The 15,342-nt window shown below is 42.0% G+C and overlaps 1 protein-coding gene across 4 annotated transcripts in view; it reads left to right on the forward strand.

The window, feature by feature from the left end:
- The window catches only part of DNAJC6 (DnaJ heat shock protein family (Hsp40) member C6), a 153,777-nt gene that overhangs the window by 75,729 nt on the left and 62,706 nt on the right, over positions 1-15,342 (forward strand). Inside the window, exon 1 of one of the 4 annotated variants that reach the window (XM_036826542.1) lies at positions 14,826-14,910. The exons of the other annotated variants lie outside the window; for them this stretch is intronic. The gene's annotated coding sequence lies outside the window, so the exon portion shown is untranslated. Of the gene's footprint in view, positions 1-14,825; positions 14,911-15,342 lie in introns of those variants that run through there. 4 annotated transcript variants of the gene reach the window in all.

Genomic DNA, 15,342 nt, shown 5'->3' on the forward strand with positions numbered 1-15,342 from the left:
TAGTAGGTACCAGTAATTTTAACATGCTATTTTTATGTGTTTTGCTACAGTTTCAACAATGAATTTACATTTCATACCTGTAATTGTATATAACCGTATTCTTTTTCTGTATCTACTTTTGTAGCTAAACTTTTTATTTAAATAGTTAAAGATTCACATGCAGTTGTAAGAAACAATAGAGAGAGATCCTTGTAAAATTTGCCTATTTTCCTCAGTGGTAACACTTTGGAAAACTATAGTGTAATATCACAGCTAAGATATTGACATATTTCCCTGGTTTTATTTGTATTAGTGTGTGTGTGTGTGTGTGTGTGTGTAAGTTCCATACTATTTGTCACTTGTGTGGGTTCTGAATCAACCACCACCGTCAAGATACTGAACAGTCACAGCATACCACCAGGAGCCCTCATATTGCCCTTTTATAGCCATATCCATACCCACCACTCTTCTTTTAAAAATGCTGTCAACTCTAATGTGTAGTGCATTTAATTAATTTTGCTTTTTCGTCCAAAGCATAACTGTAGAACCTTGGTGTTGGAACGGACTTAGCCGTCTGATTGGTCACTCAGAATACGGGAATTTTAGAGGGGTAGTGAAGAGGTTATGATTCTGTGGTCTCCTTCAAACACGTTACCAACTTGAGGTCTCTCCCTACCCTTCACTTTAAACACCTTTGCCTCAGTAATGCAGGTCTTAAGTTAACTCTCATTTTCTCTGGAAACCCTCATCTGACCTTCTAACTGGGTCAGATGCTTCTCCTCTGTGCCCTGATTATACTCTGTATTTTCCTCATTGTGGTGTTTTCTCATCTTATTGCTCATAGATAATCAATAAATGTTGGATGGGTGGATAATGTCTGGATAAGAGTTCTTCCTCAGTTTCTGATGAGACTCCAACTTCCAGCTCTTCTTCTTCTCCTACTCTTTGAGAGGCTTTTGATGCTGCCTGTACTTCACAGCATTTATATGGCAAGCCCTAAGTTTATTTTGGCTGTGCAACTACTTGCCCAGTCCACAAATTCCAGTCTTCTACCTGCCGAAGCTGCCACCAGGATGAACAACTCAATCTTCTGAGCTCCTCACATTTTTCTCTTTTCCTTCTCCGTTTCTAAAGTTAATATGATGTTGATGACCTCTATAAGCAGCTGTGAGCCTAGCACTGTGCTACGTGCTTGATATGTATTAGCCTCTTTTAACACAATGTACTTCAAGTTATGTTTTACTTCCCCCGTTTTTAAAATGAGGAAACTGAGACTGAAAAAAAGGTGAATCACTTGTTCAGGATCATGTAGCCAAGTGAGTGGCAGAACTGGATTGAAATCCAGGACTGTCTACTATAAAGCCCACTTTTCTGAACAGTCTGTAGGAAGAAGCTGTTTTAATTCCATGGTCCTCCAAATCTCAGCACTTCCTCTAGGAGCCTGTCTAGCCCCTGACTGAACTCTTCCCATCAGATAACTCTGCACTGTGGAAGGCAGCTATTCTCCTGCTGGAGAGGAATCATCACCTGGAAGTTGTCTTTTGTCTTTTTCAGTGGAAATCTGTCCATCACTCTCTCAGTGCTGTATCTAGGCAGGTTGTGGTTCTGTTCTTTTGTGCAACATAAATTCCTCTGAATCTATAGATTCCTCATGGTATAGCTAGAAGGATTTTAATAATTTTCTGGTCTTATCTATTACAGATGAGGACACCGGAGTACAAAGAGAGGAGCCCTGTTCAACTTACTACCCTTGAGTTACTTGAAGCCTAATCCTGATGCTTTGGTTTACCTTTCTCCTTCTAGCTCTTATAGTCTTTCCTCACGAGATGGGTTTTTTCAAGCTTCCATTGCCCTAGTCATTCTGCTATGAACACTCCAGCTGGCCACTCTCCCTCTTGTTTTTGGAGCTGACCTCAATATTCCAAATTTGGTTTGATTGCCTGGAGTTCTAAAGAGGATGTTTAATTCTGCAAGTAAATATGAGAACCTACTATGTGCCAGGGATATGTTGTAACCTTCCATCACATTCTGCCTTTCTTCTGCTTTTCTCCACATCCTCTACAATATATGTGAGATTATAGCCTTGGCTGCAGGTAACAAAGGCCATGATATCTATGGCTTAAACAGATGGAAGCTTACTTCTTGCTCATATAAAAGCCTGATCTGCAATGGCAGCTTAACTCTATGGGATAGCTAGGGTCCCAGGCTCCTTCTATCTGGTTGCTTTATGCTCCTTAGGGTGTTGCCCTCTTCCTTGTTGTCTGAGATGGCCAAGTAACACTCTTGTTTTCCAGCATACCTCTTCTCTCTCAGAAACACTCTGGAAGTTGCACTCTGCCACTCACATCTCACTGGTCAGAACTTAATCACATGGTCACATATCACTGAAGGGAAGCCTGGGAAATGTAGTCTTTTATTCTGGGAGGTCATGTTACCAGATAAAAAATATTCCCAGGGAAAAACAAGGGGATAATGGATATTAGTGTGACAAATAGCAGTCTCTGCCACATCCCTCCTTGTGTTTCAATTCCAAGAAAATAGGCCTGAGGTTGGTACTCTATAGCCACTGGCCTTCCAGGCTTATGAAATTCCATTTCTAGGAAAGATGGCAAAGCAGGACCCCCTAGAGTAGTCAAGAGAAATTCCAGAATTTCATGAAAGACTGAAATTCAGAATCTTTGATGAGGAAGTCACACTGGTAAAAAATAGCTGTCATTTGTTTAGGACTTACTATTTATCTGCCGTGCATGTGTTAAATATTTAACATTAATCATCTTATTTAGTTCTGAGAAGATTCCTAGGAGGCAAGTACTATTATTAATCCCCAAATTACAGATCAAATTTTCCAGAGAGATGAAGTAACTTCCCCAAGGTCACATAGCAAATACGTAATAAAACTGCCGCCTGTTTATCTTAGTGCGCTGGTGGCCTGTGGTCATTGTCCTCTTCACTCTGATGCCAGACAAATTAAGGATGCTCATTAACACTTCATAAAGCTGTCTCATGTTCCTCATAATAGTCAGACACTCCTAATTATAACCTGAGCAGGAAGTGTTGTTTTAAGTAGGTTATGAGCCCCGAGTTGAAAGGACGGGTTTTACATCTTGTTGGCTGAGTGTGAGCTCAGGTCAGAAAGAAATATTTGGTCACCACATTGGCAAAAGCCATTGTCCTTGTGTTCCATCTTGCCATCAGCGGTGTTCCTTGGGGTATTTTCGTTTGCCTGAGGAAACAGGTGCACAGAGATATCGTAGGGCTTGTGACATGTGGTAGAATTGGGATGTGGCTCCGTGCGGATCTGATGCCAAGCTGGAAATCTTAACTCGCCCGCTGCCTCACGTTCATTACTCTGATGGGCCTGAACCCTGCTTCCTCATGTTCTGGAGTCTCTCAGTGTACCCTAGCACCTGTGCCAAGCCTTAGGTTGCTAGCTTTGCTGTGCTTGGTTAGAGATTGTAGGCCCTGATTTACCACAGACATTTCTAGGCCCTCATTTGTGGCTAGTCTTGCTTTTTATCATTTGCTTGGTTTTTTTTCTCTTATGGGTATGGCAAATGAGTTATACATACAAATATTAACAATGGGGCACTCCATGAGGAAACCATGTCTCTATAGTCAAGCCTCTTTTCCTACCCCAAATCAGCATATATAGACAACAAGGGGGGCACTTGAAACCTGGATATTTCAGAATAACAAATATTTGGTGAATTACGAGGTAGTGATGGGGGCTACTTTAGAGCTGGTGAGAGAGGACACCTTTCTGAATGGGTAGCATTTATAGTAGGATCTCCTGGAGAATGAGAAGGAATCAATCATGCAAAGAGCCAGGAAGAACTTCCTAGTAGAAGGAATAGCAAAGACAAATGCCTTGAGTGGGGAAATGGAAAAGAGGCAAGAAATAAACTAACATGTTTGAGCCGTACATATTTTAGAGTTTGCTATAGAAGGGGAGTCAAGCTCACTGTCAACACTGCCCATCCCACCCCATCATGGAGAATCAATGGCTATTTCTGGACAAGCTTCAGTGATGCTGGGGCAAATGCCTTCATGCTTGTCAAATCCTACTTTGCCTAGGTATCTTTGGAAGAGTGATCAACAACTTCCTTGATGAAGTGTTGTCCTTTGGCTTCATTAAACTCACGTTTAGAAGTGGTTACATGGACAGCGTTCCTTCAGAAATCTTTTGAGATCTCCCAGGGGCTTTGAATATAAGAAAGCAGTGATGTTTTTGATATTAGCAATGATTTATAAAAATATTTAGATCACCCTTTACTCTTAAAATCCATTCAAGCACTTAAACGGTTAGAAATCAGATGATTGCATTAGAATCTCAAACCTGGAATTTATAGAAAATTGGAGGGTACTCAGAGGGTGTTCTGTTGGCAGAGGGGCTGAGCTGCTCTGAAAACAGTGGCAGATCCTTTTTTTACAGCGACTAGAGCCTCACAGATGTGCATCCACTAGCAGCAGTCCATCCATCACTAGCAGATTTGCATATGGTTCCAGTTTGGGCACTTGGGTTCTTCATCTAATGCTAATTCAGCTATTCATATTAAGCTTTGTAACATACTAAGAGGTTATTTTAAAAAAGCAAAAAGAACACAAGCCTAGTAATTAATTGTGGGAACTTAATAGTACATTCTGGACTTGTTTGGTATTTGCCCAGGATCAGCAGAGATCCTTTTGATGTACTTCCAATAACAATAAAAATAACAGCCTGGAGAAATAAGCAGACTCAGGTCGGGAACTGAGGTTCTGGGAAGAGCTTTATCTTTCATCACATTGCTCTTTGGCATTGGCCATAAGTACACAACATCAGTGCCTTGTTTTTAGTTTACAAAGCACTTCCACGGACATCATTTTACTACATTTTACAACTGCCTTTGAGCTGAGTATAATTATCTTCATTTATGGCTGAGGAGCCTGAGACTCAAAAGGGGTAAGTGACTTGCCCAAGGTCACAACATAGCTGGCAGGTGACACAATCAGGACTGCAACCCAGATGTTGCACTTATAGTCATAATTCTGAAAAACATAGTAGCTTTAAAATCTTGAAAAGCATCAGTGCCATCATTAGGATAATGACTTAGGGATTTTTTTCCTCCATGAATATTATTTTAAACATTTTAAGGAAGTAACTGCAAATTCTGTTCTATACTAACCCTTATAATGCGTTCTGTAACATCCCTGAGTCCAGAATTCCTCAGGACTATTTGATTTTTCCCCAGCTTCAGTCTTTAATATCACCTTGTGTTTAATTATATCACGTTGAAAGCAGAGTCTGGAGAATCATTATTAAGGATTTGTAGGTTGTTTAAATGACCATTTTTTAAAAAAAAGAAGCATAGATATGAATAGAAATAAAATTATTTTGCAAAGTAACCAACGCTTTAGTCCTGTTCATATCTGATTCACTCATTATAAGAAATTCTTTTGAAGATATATTTTGAGTCCCTTGGACTAGATAGAAGAGAGAGAGAAAGGTAGCAATTTTGTTAGGTTAATTTAACTATCCCTGCTTTAGGAGAGGGCAATAACAAAACTTAATAGCAAAAGAAAAAGAGGACTCCCAGATGAGATTATACTTGCAAAATTTTCTAGGCTGACAGGAAAGCTGCAAGTATAAGATGTAATCATGTTTGACACAAGAATTAGGAGGACATAGACTACAAAACCCTTAAGCCTGACAGCCTCTGGCAAGGTGGTAAATAATATGAGGTTTTTTAGAGTAGCTTTTCTCGGGATAGAGCACAAAATGTAATACATATAACACATGCAGGATTGTTCCTGGAGAGGAGACAGCAAAAATACACTCGAGACAGCAAAGGATACCTAGGAAAGCATGTACAAAGTTCCAGAAAGTGAGAGCATGGGCTGTTGGAAGAGCTGCAGGTGGTTCCCTGGGACTGGAACAGAGAGCCGGAGGATCCGGGAGGAATCCGGGAGGTGAGACTGTAGAGGCAAGCAGCTCCTCATCATTCGAGGCTTGTAAACCCTGTTACTTGGAGCACCTAAATGTTTCTTAGAAGAGAGTGATGAGATCAAATCTGCATTTTAACAACATGCCTTTGGAGAGGATCGAAGAGGTCCAAGGCTGGTGGTAGGAAGATCAGCTAGCTGGACAATCAGGAGAGATTGTCCTGATTGAGATGAAAGTGGCCTGAACTAAGGTACTAGCTAGTAGTGTGTTCCTAGAAAGGAGGGATAGATTTGGTGCTTGCCTATGGGAACCGGAATGGGGGGAGAGGAGGAGACAAGTGGATTCTCAGATTTCTTTGTATCCACCCATTCTTACCCCATAACTTTCTATGCCATAAAATCATTGTGGGCATTAGTGCTTTTGCGGCCAATAAATAAGAGAGATTTGTTGATTCTTGAACAGATTCTTTCCTAATAACCACTCTCACCCCAAGTTGCTAATGTCCTTGGGGCTTTTTTATTCAAAGAATCTTACAGGCAAATGATTACCTTTTTTGTATATGCCCATATCTCTTTACTCAGGGACCTTTAATTCGAATTCAGGAGGAAACAATTGTTTGGTTTTTTTAAAAATTTATTTATTTAATTTATTTATTTTGGGCTGTATTGGGTCTTCATCGCCATTGTGGGCCTTCTCTAGTTGCGGCCAGCAGGGGCCACTCCTCGCTGCAGTGCGCGGGCCTCTCATCGCGGTGGCCTCTCCCGCTGTGGAGCACGAGCTCCAGGCACACAGGCCTCAGTAGTCGCGGCACACGGGCTCTAGAGCACATGCTCAGCAGTTGTGGCGCACGGGCTTCGCTGCTCCGCAGCACGCGGGATCTTCCCGGACCAGGGCTAGAAGCCATGTCGCCTGCATCGGCAGGCGGACTCCCAACCACTGCGCCACCAGGGAAGCCCGAAACAATTGTTTTAAGTGGCTAACCAGAAGTATGGTGATTCAGCTTCTTTAGTTAGAAGCTGATAAACCTTGTAGTGTATATACCATATAAACACCAAAACACATGTGTTTCCTTTCATATAATAATGACGGTGGCAAGAATGACTGTAACTAAAATTTGAAGGCCTGTTGTATATAGTTTGAGACTCCCCATCACCTACAAGATAAAATTCAGTGTCTTTAAGGGACACACAGCCTTCCATACTGTGGTTCCTACCTACTCCACCACCCCTTGCTCAGCACGCCCTGTGCAGTATCGCGGGCTAGTTTATAGCTCAGAATTTAAGGTCAAAATCAACAGTATGTGTTGAGCCAGACACTTTGGGAAATAACAGTGCCCAACACAAAAAATATGTATTCTTTTATAGAGCTTCTTTTCTAGTAGGAAAAAAATCAAGATAAAAAGTACCATGAAGAAAAATAAACATTAAATAAGAAGATTGGGGGTGCTACTTTATATAGGGTGATCTGGAAAACTCTGAAAAAGAAGCATTTAAGCAGAGACCTGTAGGAAGTAAAGAAGCAAGCCATGTGGATATCGGGGAAACAGTGGGATAGTAAATGCCAAGGCGGTGAGGCAGGTGTATGTTAAATAAAGGAATAGTTTGGCTACAGCAAAGAGACAGGGAAAGAGAGGGATGAAATAAGGCTGGAGAGGTATGCAGAGATCAACTCCTATAGAGCCTTTAGGCCATAGTGAGGACTTTGCTTTTTACTCTAAGTGGGATGGGAATCCATTGGAAGATTTTAAGCAGAAGGGTAACATGACTTGCCTTATTTCTTGAAAGAACACTTTTGTTGCTCTTTATTTACCAGAGTTCAGGGAGGCAAGGGTGGAAGCAAAGACACCAGTTAAGAGGCTGTAGCGATAATTCAGGTGAGAAATGATGATGACTTAGATCTGTGGTTGGTAGCACTATAGGTAATGAGAAAAGGTGGATTATATCTATATGTGTGTATATAAAAATATATACATATGTATTATGGCATATAATGTGTATAATATATAAATATATGTACAATTTTCTGATTTCTTTTTTAAAATTATTTATTTTATTATTTATTTATCTTTGGCTGCGTTGGGTCTTCATTGCTGTGTGCGGGCTTTCTCTAATTACGGCGAGCGGGGGCTACTCTTCGTTGCGGTGTGCGGGCTTTCTCTAATTATGGCGAGTGGGGGCTACTCTTCGTTGCGGTGTGCGGGCTTACTGCAGAGCACGGGCTCTAGGCACGCAGGCTTCAGTAGTTGTGGCACACGGGCTCAGTAGTTGTGGCTCGCAGGCTCTAGAGCGCAGGCTCAGTAGTTGTGGCACACGGGCTTAGTTGCTCTGCTGTGTGTGGGATCTTCCTGGACCAGGGCTTGAACCTGTGTCCCCTGAATTGGCAGGCGGATTCTTAACCACTGCGCCACCAGGGAAGCCCCATCTAATTTCAAATATGTATAAAAGTAGGAACGGGAAACAACATAAGTAGAAAGTGGAAACCCATATCCCTATTACCTAGCTTCAACAATTATCTACCCGTGACCAATCTCATCTCTTCTCTATATGTTATCCCCCGCCCCCCTCTGGTATTATTGTGAAGTAAAATCTCAGCATAATATCAACTCATCCAATGGTTCTCTAAATAGAAGGGCTTCGTTTTAAAAACATTATCACAATACCTCATTTTATCTAGAATATTAATAGTAATTCCTTAATATCATCAATATCCAGTCTGTTCCAATTTCCCAGTTTTAAAGTGAGAGTCTTATTTTTTCCTTTCTACAATTGTTTGAACAAGGATCCAAATAATGTTCATGCATTGAGGTTGGTTGAACATGTCTCATAATCCTCTTTATTTTCCAAATTTTCTTTCCTTTTTTTTTGTCCCCCTGCATATCTTTTGTTGACATAAATCAGGTAATTTTGCAGTGTAGGTTTTTCCCCAAAGTCTGGATTTTCCTGACTGCATCCCTGTAGTGGCACTTAATCTATTCCCTGTCCCCTGTGTTCCCTGGTAGTTAGCTCTAGAGGCTGGATAGATTTAGATTCAGATTCGATTTTTGCAAAACTGTCTCATTGAGTGTGTTTTGTATTTCCATGGGAGTAACATTATGCATGGTTGTTTCTGTTTTTGTGATCACTACCTAGTTCCATTATTTTATCAGGAGTTGCAAATGCTGAATTTTATCGTTCTCTCTTTGTTAGCTGGAAATTCTTCCATGAAGAAAAAAATCTCCTTATCAAATATTTAGTTTACCCTGAAGTACAGTTCATATAACAAAGGCAGGAAAAGGCTTGATTCTTCCTTTCATCTATTAGTTTTCAAAGATAAAAGATTGGTTCCCCAGCCTTCTCTCCAAAGGTGTCTAATGAAGTTCTCTCTCTCTCTTTTCCTCATTTTCTTATTATTATGACTCATGTTTGTAATATATATTTTATGTTTCAATCCATTGCAGTTAGTATTCTTACTGATGTTCAAAGGACCATCTTTGGCTAGTGGGAGCCTCTTAAGTTGGTATCTGAGTCCGTTTCACACACTGCAATAGTCATTTTCCTGTTTCCTTGGTTTCTGTTATCACAAACCAGGCTTATCTTGTACATTTTCTGCCCCCAATCTTAGAATCGCCATTTTTCAAAGGGCCCTAGTTGTTTTAAGAGGGCAGTGTGGTTTCAAGACCATAATCTTGGTGTGACAGGTGCTTTCTGCTACTGGGTTGGTCTCTGTGTCTAGCCCTTTTCAGTGGACAGAGCTAGAAACAATTTTTAAAAAATAAAATATATCATAGATTTATAATGATAATTTCAACTCAGATTCAGGAACATGGGGTTTTCACTTAATTTCATTAATTTTTTTATATCATTACCTCTTACATCTGTATCTCCTTTTCTCCCATGCCCAAAACCCTGGTTCTCAACTACACCAATATAATTTCTTATTTGCTTTAAGCCATAATAAGTAATCACAGAATAATAATACCAACACTACCACCAAAACAGTATAAGGTTGTAAAGTTGTTGGGTTTTTAAAACTTTGGGGAGTGGGGAAGGGTTTGGATAGATGTCACTTTAAGACAATTAATTTGTATTTTAAGGTCACTTGAGATAATTTCTCACTATATGTTTATATCATCAATTTGGTGCTTAGTTGGGTTAATTTGCTTCATTTTGCTTTCACTTTTTATGGGTTACTTTTATGTTTCTAATTATGTAGAATATTTATGTAGTTCCAAATTCAAATCTATAAAACAAGTTGTATTCAAAGAATTTTGGCTTCTATCCCTGTCCCCTATACCCTGTTTCCTGCCTCATAGGTAGTTTTGGGTTTATCTTTTCACTTTGTAAATATAAGTGTGTGAGTGGTGTGTATATAAAAATATATCCCCACCCCCCATGTCTCCTCCATTTTCTCTTAAAAAAAAGAGAAGTGGAAGCTCTACACACATTTTGGATTCTGGACAAAATTTGAAGGCAGCACAGACAGTGTTATCTGAGAGATTGAATGTGAGATGTGAGAACAGGGTCATGGTCAGTACCCTGGGGTATGGCCTCATCAGCTGGGAATGGAATCATCTGTCCAGGTGGGCCTGGCTAGCCTTACTCATCCTCGCAGACTCTGTTCAGCTGTCCTTGCCCTCAGGTGCTCTCCGCTGGGTCCCAGTGATACCCAGTGCATAACATTGTCCTTTCCTCATGGTATATAGTTTTTTGTGTATGTTTGCCTGAGCAGCTTGAGGGCAGGGACATGGTTTCTTCTGTTTTCCCACCACCTGCCACAGAGCCTTTTACACAGTAGGAGCTTAGTAAATACATGAATAAAAGACTAGGCCGGGACCACACTAGGTTCTTTTACAGGCATTCATCTCTGATCTTCAGAATAACCCCATAAGGTAGATACTGTTATCCCATTTTACAGATGAAGAAACTGAGGTTCAGAAAGGTTTAGGCGGCTTTATCTAAAGAAACAGCTAGTAAATTGCTGAGCTAGAGTTTGGACCCAGGTCTCTCCGATGCCAAAAGAACACAGTCCCAACTGTTGTCTAGGTAATTTCATTCAACAAATGGTTGTGGGAGACTGTCCACATTTTGCCTTTATTAACTGTGTGACCTCAGCAAGTAAGATGGCCTCTCTATATTTGTTTCCACACCTACAAAATATAAGATAGCAGTAATACGTACCTCATAGAGTTATAAAGCATTTAGAACAATGCCTGGTACAGAGTAGGCTCTCAAATATGAGGCTATTTTAGTTACTGTTTGTCATTTTTAGTAGCAGAATACTAGAGTACTCTTACTACCACTGTGTCCACAGCTCTGTGCTCTGCACTGTGTATGCAGTCTTGTCTAACCCACCCAGCTTGCCTTCAAGGAGCTTACAGTTATAAAGGCAAGATGCAGATGTTTAAAGGTTACAAAAAAGGGCAGCCAGGGAGAGATGAGTCCTTTTGAGATTAATGCCAAGTACAGAGAAAGAGGACAGAAGGAGCTTGCAGCTGGCCAGCCTATTACATAACAGCCCTCACCAGGTCTTCCTGGACAGAAATAGAAAACAGAAGCCATGATGGAGATTGGGATGCTTTTTGTTTGACCAGTGCCACCCTTTAAGTGGCAGTTTAAACTTCAGCTCCACGTCCAATTTGGTGGGGTCCTACCAGTGCCTTGCCCTGTAGCACAAACCACAATTTAATAATCACGTTTTAGCGAGTCTGTGAATCATGGAGTCTCCGGTGTTATGGGACCTTAGGGAGCAGCTAATTCTACCTCCTCATTTTACAGAGGAAGAGGCTTTGCCCAGAGGGGGAAAGCCGTCTGCTTCAGGGTACACTGGAATTTGGAACTGAACTCCTTTGGTTACTCTCATGAGTCGGATAATATAGATTCCCAAATGCCTGGACTCATGCCTGGGAGGGAGTGGACTCAAGTGTGTAGGTGTGTGGGGAGAAGAGACGTTGACTCTACTCACGTGCTGCCCCCCACCATCCTGGACGAGTCCAGGCTTCTACACTTGTGACAGTGGCTGCTGAGGGAAGAATTGGGTGTCTCGGATGTAGGCATTTCTGTTTTTTTTTTTTTTTTAGAGGGAAGGATTTTTTATTTATTTATTTATTTATTTATTTTTGGCTGTGTTGGGTCTTCGTTTCGTGCGAGGGCTTCCTCTAGTTGCGGCAAGCAGAGGCCACTCTTCATCGCAGTGTGGGGGCCACTCTTCATCGCGGTGCGGGGGCCACTCTTCATCGCGGTGCACGGGCCTTTCATTGTCGCAGGCTCTCTTGTTACGGAGCACAGGCTCCAGACGCGCAGGCTCAGCAATTGTGGCTCACGGGCCTAGTTGCTCCGCGGCATGTGGGATCTTCCCAGACCAGGGCTCGAACCCATGATCCCTGCATTGGCAGGCAGATTCTCCACCACTGCGCCACCAGGGAAGCCCACGTAGGCATTTCTTGCGTCTCATTTATATTGGGCAAGGTCATCTTGGGGCTCTTTCAGGGGTACAGCCACCCATGCGCTTTGGCAGTTGCACTGAGACCTCTGCTCTTCTCTCTAACGGGGAAATGAAGAATAGGATGGTGGGAGGGCATGGGATTTAGGGCCAGGCAAACCTGCTTTGTGTCTCACCCTGCTGTTCGTCAGATACGTGACCTCTGCTGCCATCGCTGGGATGCTTGTACACATGACTGGTGAACAGGAGGGTCAAAATCTGAGCAGCTGCTGACCCTAAAGAGGGCCTGTGCCTGTCGGGTGGGTGGGACTGGGCAGCAAGAAGAGACAAATTTAGGAAAGAGCATCTTTTGTTTTTTTTAACTGAAATTTATTTGACATATAACAGTATATAAATGTAAGGTGTACAACATGTTGATTAGATATGTTTATATGTTGTAATATGATCACCTTTATAGCATTACTTAGCACCTCTATCACGTCACATAATTATCATTTCTTTTTTGTGGTTGAAATAATGAAGATCTAGTCTCTTAGCGGGTTTGATGGTTATAATACAATAATGTTGTCTGTGTTCGCTACACTGTGCATTAGATCACTAGGACTTATTTACCGCTCATTGCAAGTTCGTACCTTTAAACCTCAGTCCTATCCCCCCACCCTCCAGACCCTGGTAATCACCATTTCACTCTGTTTTTACAAGTCTGCCTTTTTTAGATTCTACATATAAAGAGCCTCTGAAGGCGCTGCCCCCATCCCGGTGCGTGACCACCTAGTTTGCACAAGGGACCATGAGTGGAGCTGGGCCTCGGCTTTCCTCTCCTGCCTGCTAAAGACTCAGCATGTAGTTTTCATTCATTTGTGCCTTCCCAGCAAGTGATGTTTAGAGGTTTCCCCTTCTTAGGATCTGGTCTTAAAAATATCCTTACATCATATACAGAGCAGACATCACGGGACCTGGCTTCTCTATTCTGGCAGTGCTTGCTGGTTTGATTGTTTCCCTTTATGTTTTAAGCTTTTAACTAATATGTAAAATGTCATGAGAAGATCACAGGCTTTGGAGGGAGGGAGGCAGATCTGGGGAAGAGCCCTGGCTGTGTGACTGTATCTGTGTCTTGGGTCCTCAGTTTGCTCATCTGTAAATGGGGGATGATAGAGCTTACTTGGCAACATGATTGTGAGGATCAAATGAGACAATGGATTTAAAGCCTGGAGTCCCAGTTCCCAGCAATCAGAAGGCGAGTAATGAATGATAACCACTGCCATTATTACCAGGCAGCACTTCAAAGCAATTGCAGTTGGTTTAAGAGTGAAGTGGTGCTCTTGGTTTCTTGGCAGATTTAATTCCATTTGATTCAGTGTCCTGTTTTGGACTGTTTATACCTTGGTAGGCAACCTGCTGGGTGCTTGGTACAGGCATAAATTAAGCACTGTCTCTGTTCTCACTAAGCTTTTCTTGCACATTAATTTGTCTATTTGAAGCTTCCAACAAAAGCATTCCCACACCCCTCCCAATAATTCTAAATAACTCTGTTCTGTTGAAGGTTAGTTTGGCCCTCAAGCCTTTTGGGATTTGAGGACGACTCACCTTCCTAATTTTGTCTCCCACCCTCTCTAACACTCTCTACATCCTCCCAATTCCTTGAGGAAACAGCATGATATCCTGGTTCCAGTATGTTCTATAATCAATGCCTTAGACACGTTGCACACCATCCTTCCTTCTCTATAGTGAAGAGTGTGATACCCATTCAGTGTTGGGTGAGGATTCACGCCTGTGAATCTTGGTTCACAGAGAGCGGGTAGCCTCACACAGACTAGACCGAAGGAAAGAGAAGAGACATACTGGAATCTGCATCTGTCAAATGGCAAGGAGAGGCAGAAGCTGCCTTGAACGCAGGGAGGCCCTGGGTGCACAGTGATTTGTCTGTGCCGTTTGTGGTGCCATTTCTGCAGCTTGCAGAAGAGAAGCCACACAGCTCTTTCCTGTTCCCCTCCTCCCCTCCAAGCTCCTTATAATAGTAGATGATGGCAAATATGGGATGATGATAATGGCTACTTCTTATTGAGCACTTGTGTATGTGTGTGTGTAAATATATATATATATATATTTTTAGTTAACAGTAATCTCAAAACTGAGCCTCTAAGAGGTTACATGGCACCCTTGAGCATGTAGAAGAAAGGAAGGTGGCTGAAATGGTGGTGGTGGCCCCTCCAAAGCATGACTGATGGTTGGGGAGCTAGTATGCCAGGGAAACAAAGTCTGTCTCCTCAGCAACACCCAATGTTTGGCTTTGTTGTCATTGGTGCGTTCCAGTTATCTTCATGTGGGTGAAGAAACAGGTCTCAGAAAATTTAATCCAGCTGGCCGTTCTATGCCCAGAATTCAGTGAAGTCCATGATTTCCAATTAATGGGCCTTCAGGCCAAGATTGAGGTCATATCATTAATCTTGCTTTCATTTTAGGGTTTCCACTGTCATGATTTACAGTGCAGCCCAGCCAGTCGTGTCAGGATTATTGGAGCATAATTAAGCCAGAAAGACAGCCAGACCAGCGAGTTAACGTGGAGCCAGGGAAGGACCCCCTTCCTTTGCTTGGTAAGCCTGCCTCAGGCGGCATGGGGCCGCACGTGAGGATTTTCATCTGAGGACCATTTCCTGCATGTCTGATCTCTGTGCAATTCAAATCCCCATACGATAAAAAAAACTCCAGACAAGGAAAGGATTTCAGAGTCCCAGTTGGTGATCCATTGTGTACAATGTTCTAGTTAATTCAGTGCCACCACATACACCTCCACGTCAAGTTACCATTTACTAAGTGGTAAATGTAACAGTGTGCTTTTTACAGATGGTGGATTTAATCTTTGTGATGATTCTGTGAGGAAGGTATCATAGGCTTTCTCTTTGCATGGGGTTATACAGATAGTAAGTGGCCTTTCCACTGAATGGATGGAAGAATTTGGCAGTTCCTAGATGCAGACCATTCCCAAGTGCCTGTTTCCTTCCCTTTCTTGTGGTTGTTCTGCTCAG

Source organism: Balaenoptera musculus, chromosome 1, assembly GCF_009873245.2.
Source record: "Balaenoptera musculus isolate JJ_BM4_2016_0621 chromosome 1, mBalMus1.pri.v3, whole genome shotgun sequence".
NCBI lineage: Eukaryota > Metazoa > Chordata > Mammalia > Artiodactyla > Balaenopteridae > Balaenoptera > Balaenoptera musculus.